Raw genomic sequence first — 7,701 nt, forward strand, 5'->3', positions numbered from 1 at the left:
CATTAAGACAGCCTGGATTCACTATGCAAAACTGTGGGCAGCTCTGGCTGGTGACTGGCAATGAACCCACAGGTTGGGCAGCCTGTAGCTCTGAACCCACAGGCTCCTTTCACTGAGCATCACATGGAAAAAACACTCTTCAGACTTAATGAATAAATGACTGCCTTTGTTCTCCAGGCCACTACTGGGGCCTAGACATCAGAGAGCAGGATTCAGCTGAGGGCCCCAGACTGACTGTGGACATTGCTGGACACAGAAGGAAGCCAGGAAGGTGCTTCTTAGAAGAGTAACATTTCACTGAAGGCAAAAAGAACTTAATGTGGATCAGGATCTGCTTTCAACTTGCGTGGTTGTACCAGTGAGTTCCCTGTGTTTCCAGGTGAGAGATGGGGGGCTGCCCTGGCAGCAAAAAAATTTGTTCAGACACACGGTGAAGGGCTTGCATGACATCTTCTTTTTGGAAGGATCTTCCATGTTGACTTGTTCCTCACTGAGAAATCGGTTATTTTGCTTTGACCGCTTTGTCTGCTTTTTAAATTTGTCAAAGGCAGCTTCATGCCCTATGTCTCATGCTCTGGAGTCTTTACCCACCTGGCCCTCTGTACAAGAGAGGGGAGAGGAAACAACAGCATGTGAAAAATGAACAGTCTCCTGGCTGCCCATCTATATCCCAGAAATTGTTCAGCAGCAAGCTGGTTCTTCCCTGTCCACATACATTTAAGGATGAAAGTTGCTTCATTAACACAAATATAACCTTCTTCCTTTTGAGACCCATCTGTTGCCAGATGATAGGGCTGAATATAGTCTTTAATTTAATTTCTGAAGTTTAATACTTGCTGGGTTTAAACACAACTCTTTGACTTCTAACTACAGGATGTTAGCTACCCATGTGCTCTCCCATCCAAGTACTAACCAGGTCTAGGACTGTGTGTGTAGCTTCTGAGATCATAAAAGATAAGGTGCAGCACAGGCTGAACCATTGGCTTCAATAAAATGGGACCTATATCAGCATGCCTATGCAATCTGGTCTAGTCATCTCCAAAGCCTGGAGTGAATAAAACTGTACTCTGCAGTCAATACAGCAGGCATCTGGTGTCTAAATGTAATGACTTGCTTGCTTGTTTGTGGGAAATGCCTACTAAAGAGGATGTAAATGTATTGGGCATTTAGTAAATTGTGAATAATACATATAGGGACAAGAAGGGCTCTTTATTGCTGAGAAGAAGTCACTGAAGTTTTTATGAGCAGCCCCAGTAGCAAGGGTGAAAGCATGGTTAACTGGCTCATCAGTGGGAGAAATGCTACCGTGAGTCATTTTATGGGCTTTAGTTCTCCTTTACTCAGCCTTCCTTTACGCCCACATTTTTACCACATTCTTTCGTTTCCGAAGCATCAAGCACTTGGGAGCTGGCACATGACAAGGCAGTTAGCTGTTCCCTAGCAGCAAAGACCAACCATTAAAAACACCAGGATCGACAACTGTGGTAAAAGATTTCTGCCAATTAAGACATATGTGGTGTATCATCAGGCACATCCATGTGATCGTGCAACGGTGACATCAAGAAGCCTCTAAGAAGTGGATCTTGGGGCAGGGAGTTTTTGGTGGGAGCTCTGAAAAGTCCTCTCTTTCCTGAGAGAGCAAGACAGCTCGCCAGTGGGGGAGATCCCCTCTGAGGGCCAGGCCAAAGTCTTTGCATCATTAAACCTTGAGTTTCTTGGGCTGCAAGCAGACATCCCATTTATCTCAGGATAAAGCATTTTATGCTGGGACAAAGTGCAATCGTATTCATAGATTCATAGATGCTAGGGTCGGAAGGGACCTCAATAGATCATCGAGTCCGACCCCCTGCATAGGCAGGAAAGAGGGCTGGGTCTAGATGACCCCAGCTAGATGCATATCCAACCTCCCATGGACACCCATGTCTGTTGTCCCAGGATAAATCCTAAAACATTTCCTGGATAAGAGTAACAGTTTATCCCAGGATATTGCAAAGTACGTCTATACAGTTATTTTGAGATTGCCTCTTTGAATCAATGGTAGAAAAGCAGAAGTGCCTTCATCTGCTCACTAAACCCTGATAAGAAGGGTGATGTGTGTACACACCAAATCAGGAACATTTCTGTTGCAGAAAAAACACAGGCACAGCTTATCCAAGGGTAAATGCAATGTCTGTTCCTAGCCTTGGATTGCTACTGTGCCTATCACCATGCTATCTCTCTACGAACCTGCTGAGAAAGAAGTATAGCAAAATGATAGATATTCTTCCTGTTAGATCTCCTTCTGCTGTTCTACAGAGAGAATGGCAATAATCATAGACCAAATTGACCCATGATGTATGTAAAGAGATACAGCACTGCTGAAGATGCTGGAATGATCCCGTGGCTCCATGCATTTGAATGCCCACTGTGTAAAATAAGCCCTTGTGCAGAGGCCACATGAGCCACCTACATCCCCCATTAACCTCCATCTGCTCTTGGAGGTGACACCAATAGAAGGCAGTGCAAATAGTGATATGGTATCCAGTGTGGTTGCAATGTGTCCAAGGCTGGTCAAAACGCACCACCCTGGACCCACCCAATCTCCTCTGCAGCAGCTGTAGAGAAGGGACCCTGGAAAAAGTACAGATGCTACAGGAGACATCTGCTAGCCCCAGGAACATCTTCTTTATGGAGCCAGCGGCTTGAAGCAGCATGCATGCTATGGTCAGGCTTGGGTTTGATCCTGCCTTGAGCCCATGTGATTATTTGGTTCCCCTTAGTCTCATCTGGATGTGTCATAGAGTTTGTGGCATGATTTGGTGATGAAAGGGCTGAAGTAGCAGCAAGTTGACGTTTAGGAACGAGGTGTGCTGGGAACTGGAATTCGCACAAATCCTGCTGTCACTCAGTGCGGACTGAACTCAAGCAACCTGCCACTCAGGTCCATGAGCACCACATGTTTCTACAAATAGAAAAGAAATAACTGGAGGTATTTTAAAAGCAGCAGCAGTCCCTAGATCAATGGAGTTGCCCGAAAGCCCTGTAAGCCAAACAGTAGTCCTCAACGTCCTACCAGTCAAAACCAGGCCCTCATAGATTTAATGAGAGTTTCCTGAGTGTACTGCCCCGCTGAATAAGATAGCAATGTATCTGGCTGCAATTAGTCCACATCTATAAAACTGTCTGCGGTGCGACTGTACATAGTGGGGACTGGGCTGGGAAAATGTCTGCTGAGCATTTGACAGGGATGCAGAGAATCACACCCGCAAACAAACCCGATAAGGCAATTAAGCTCAGAAACTCTGGCTTTTATGACACTGTAAAAATTATTTTAAAAATGGTGATATGCCCGATGTGAAAGCAGCGCAGCTATTAGGCAGCAGACGTACAGCATGGCTGGGAGCGACAGCAGGAGAAAAACATCCTTGGCTTCCCAATTTCCTGGAGACAGTCTGCTCGGGCTAACAATGAGAAACGTGGACAAGAAGCAGTCTCAGAAGAGCCCCATAAAGTGATGCCTGCCTGTGTCTGTAGTCTGAGTGCAAAGAGGTGGAAGGAAGGGAAGACAGAGAAGCAGAGTAAATTCAAGCCTGGTTTAAGTCCAGGTCTGCAGCAAGCTCTGCACGTCCTGCCTTCTGAACAACTCGAAGGAGGCACGGAAATAAGAAACATGGAGCAGGGGGAGAGGTAGCCCTGCAAAAAGCAACAGGAGAGTCAGAGAGACCTCAGGGTGCCCGAATTTTCAGTGAAGAAGGGGGTCAAGGACTATCGCAAAGCTCCGTGTCAGTGGTGGACTGGGAATGGCAGTGTGGGAGGAAAGTACCCCAGTGCACCCCACAACCAGAAAGCAAGAAGGATAGGGAAAACCAGTGGGGAATCAACGGAGAGTGGAAAGGGCAGCAAATGCATGAGATAGTTGGCGAGGCGGTGGTTGGAATTCCTTGGGCTGCATGATGAAGTTATGAAACATATTTGAAGGTGTCACATGGGCCTCCCCGTGATGGGGGAAGAATGTACATATCAGGATGTAGCTAAACCTCAATGCTTCCCCTCGGGGAGGGAGAGAGCTGTGACAGGCTGTAAAATAGGAGCTCTTCATCTGGGGCAAAGTGGCTCCGAGTTTCCCTCGCTGGATGTGAGGAAGGGAAAGGTTATCTAACTTGCAAGGCTGGAAAAACCAGCAGCAAATATTGTCTGGTGTGGCTGCCATCAGAGACCCTTTGGCCCTTTAAAAGGAGAAGGATGAAAATCAGGGAGCGTAGGTATTCCCTTTAGCTTTGCTCAGATTTTTGGGGTATTTTGGCCATCGGGAAATGTAAAGTGCTGCACTGGGGAACGAACAATCCTCAACACACCTACAGGCTTGGCGGCGCCAAACTGACCAGCAACACGACTGAAAGGGACCTGGGGGTAATAATAGACCACAGTATGAATATTAGCGGGCAGTGCGATGCTGTAGCCAGCAGGGCAAATAATACTCTGGCATGCATCGATCGATGCATCTCCGACAAAACCAAGGAGGTGATTCTTCTGCTCTACTCAGCACTGGTGTGACCGCAGCTGGAGGCCTGCATCCAGTTCTGGGTGCCGCACTTTAATAAGGACGTGGTGAAGCTTGAGAGAGTCCAGAGAAGAGCCACCCATATGATTAGAGACTTGCATGGCAAGCCATACAAGAAAGGCTGAGGGACCTGGGACTCTTCAGACTGAAAAAGAGAAGGCTGAGGGGGAACTTGGTAGCAGCTTACCACTACACTAGGGGAGTACATCAAGGGCTGGTGATGAACAACTGTTCACAGGGTGCCCAAGGGGAAAACCAGGAGTAATGGCCACAAACTCCTGGAAGACCGATTCAGGCTTAACACTAGGAAAAACTTCTTCATAGTCAGGGTGTCCAGACTGTGGAATAAGCTCCCTGCAGAGGTGGTGCAATCGCCTACCCTGGAGATCTTCAAGAGGAGACTGGATGGTTATCTCACTGGGGTTACCTGACCCCAGTTATCTTTCCTGCTTGGGGCAGGGGGCTGGACCCAATGATCTTCCAAGGACCCTTCCAGCCCCACAATCTATGAATCACTACGATACCTGAACACGCAACACAGGACACGTCACAGGAGACCAGGCTGGCTTCTTCAGACAGCGCTTCTCATCGCTTCTTCACAGCCCCTGAGTTTCATGCCCTGCAAAAGGTGTTGGAGTGTGGAAGCACGTGGTGCTGCGGAGTGGATTTCCCACCCCTCCCCAAACAGTCTCTGCTCTGCCATGGGGCTTTGATGGAGAGGGCCAGGAAGTAAGAACAGTTTGACCCCTTCAACTGAGTGGCTCTGTCCTGCACAATTTGACAAGTGAAACAGCAAAAAAAGCAGAAGCCCCTGCTGGAAAGGAGAGAAGGAGGCGTTTAAGAGATTCCTCGAGCCATGGGGCTGCTCTGAGAGCAAAATTCCCCCCTATGCAGATAGTCACTGTAAGATCTGATACACCACTTCGACCCTGCAAGGCACCACTTATGTCCTGCACCAGCTAATGGATCTCGTCCCTTGTACAGGGACAAATGTCATCCCTAAAGCAGACGATCCATTGGAACAGGAAGCCTGGAATGGCTCGGGGTTTTAAAAGGAGCAGCTGCAGATCTGGTTCCTGCTCTGGTGCCCTCTGATGGCTAAAACTCTCCATGCTTGAAGATATTATAATAAACAGTAGCACAGGGCCAAGCAAGCAAAGTGCTTTTTTGCTGCTGGCCACTCACTCAATGAAGCCAGCACATTCTGCACGTCTGGGTGAGGAAGGTGGATGGGACTCCCAAACACCACTGTCCTTGTTCCTGCTTCCCACAGATACAGCACCAGAAAGGAGAGGAAAAGTGCTGGGTTACAGATACCTCCGTAATGCAGAACAGGGCACAGAGGCAGGGACAAGAAGTTCACAAAAGCACTATCGGCACTTCTAAATCCCCTAGGGTTGACTGAGGCTCTTGCCTGTGAATACGTACCAAAAAAAAATAACCCCTCCCCCCAAAACCTTCCAGCCTTGCTAAATCTAACACATTTACAAGTTCAACTACATCTCAACTGGGGAGGAGGAAAACTTGAGTCAGGACACCTGGGTCCTGGTGGGAGGCTAAGCAAGTCATTTCCCTTTCTGTGTCTCAGTTGCCCACTCTGCCTCGTCTACTTAAATTATAAACTCCATGGACAACTCCATGAGAGTGTACATACACGCTCTTAGTATGTGCATGTACAGCACTGAACACAGCAGGCTCCTAAGGGGGCTTCTAAATTCTACTGTGATATTAATTCATTACTATTAGTATAATTGGTATTATTGTTGCTGTTAACAAAAATAATAAGAGGAAGAATGATGATGATGGTGATAATTTTAACTTATAAAGTGAACTCTCATGTGAGAGTTACAGGTAAATGATGCTAAACTATTATTGTTAGGTGCTTAACATTGGTGCTAAGAATCATTATCATCTCCAAATTCATTGATATGTTATTCAGATTTATTAACCTGGATTTTCTCCTTCTGGGCCTGTATTTGGTTTGTATGGGTTGTTGTTTTTTTTAAATGGGTAGCAATAAGGAAGGAGGAAGAGTAAAGTAGTACAAAGCTTTTTGAATGATTATCTGAAGCAGGTAAGAGTCTCTGTAAGCTGGTTTGAATCTGGTGAATTACTGGCAGCACAAACTAAACCCAGTCATTTTAAGTTCTGTTTGCAAATGGTTTTCTAATGTGTTATGAAAAAAGTACTGTGTTAAAAGCATATTAGAGATCTGGGTAGTGCGTGTTACAGACAGTTCTAAGCACATCAGTAGAGGATGCTAATAAGCAAGGGTAATTCATGGTAATAATTACTCAGCCTATTAATCTGTTGGTCTCTATAATAATACATGACAATTGACAAACCATTTTAAGTGCTATTATCTGCTTATAAGCTATTCACAAATGGAACCTGGAAGACTGCAAAGGTTTTTGCTGTCTCTAAATTGCTATGCAGTTTTGTCTGGGCTGAACTGGTCAAAACTAGAGATGGGGAAAATTGAGAATTTCGGACACCTGTAGTTTGAAGATTTTGAATTTGAGTTTCATCCTAACTTAAGAGAAAAGGCCGAAACTGAATCTTTCAAACTTACTGAAATAGAATGTTTTTATAAGGTTTTTATGACTATTTCCTTTTAGAAAAAACCTAGAATTTCAACTTTAGCATCTTGGTTAATAATAGAATAGAATAGAATAGAATTGGAGTAACTGAATTGAAAACTTTGATCATTCTTGCAAAAATATCAACCACATCAACAAAATGATTTGATTTGTTCTGAATAGAGGTCTATAAAATCATGAAAGTCATAGAACAAGTGAACAGGGAGCTGTTGTTCACCAAGTCCCAAAACACTAGAACTAAGGGGCACCCAACTGAAATGACTGGTGATAGATTTAAAATGAACAGAAGGAAGGTGTAGTTAACTTGTGGAATTCATTGCCACAGGAAGTGGTGGAGACAGAGAGCACAGCCAGGTTCAAAAAGGAACCGGATTAAGTCATGGATGATAGATCTATGAATGGGCATTGAACAGAATGGCTTTGAGATGCTTCCTCTGGCATTTGTAAAACAGTAAATGGTAGATGCCAGGGAGGGTGTTGAATAGGGAATAGATCACTCTATAGATATCCAGTTTGATGCACTCCCTATATAGCATCCACTCCTGCCACCTTCAGAGACAG

This window comes from Alligator sinensis, unplaced genomic scaffold (assembly GCF_000455745.1).
Source record: "Alligator sinensis unplaced genomic scaffold, ASM45574v1 scaffold547_1, whole genome shotgun sequence".
NCBI lineage: Eukaryota > Metazoa > Chordata > Crocodylia > Alligatoridae > Alligator > Alligator sinensis.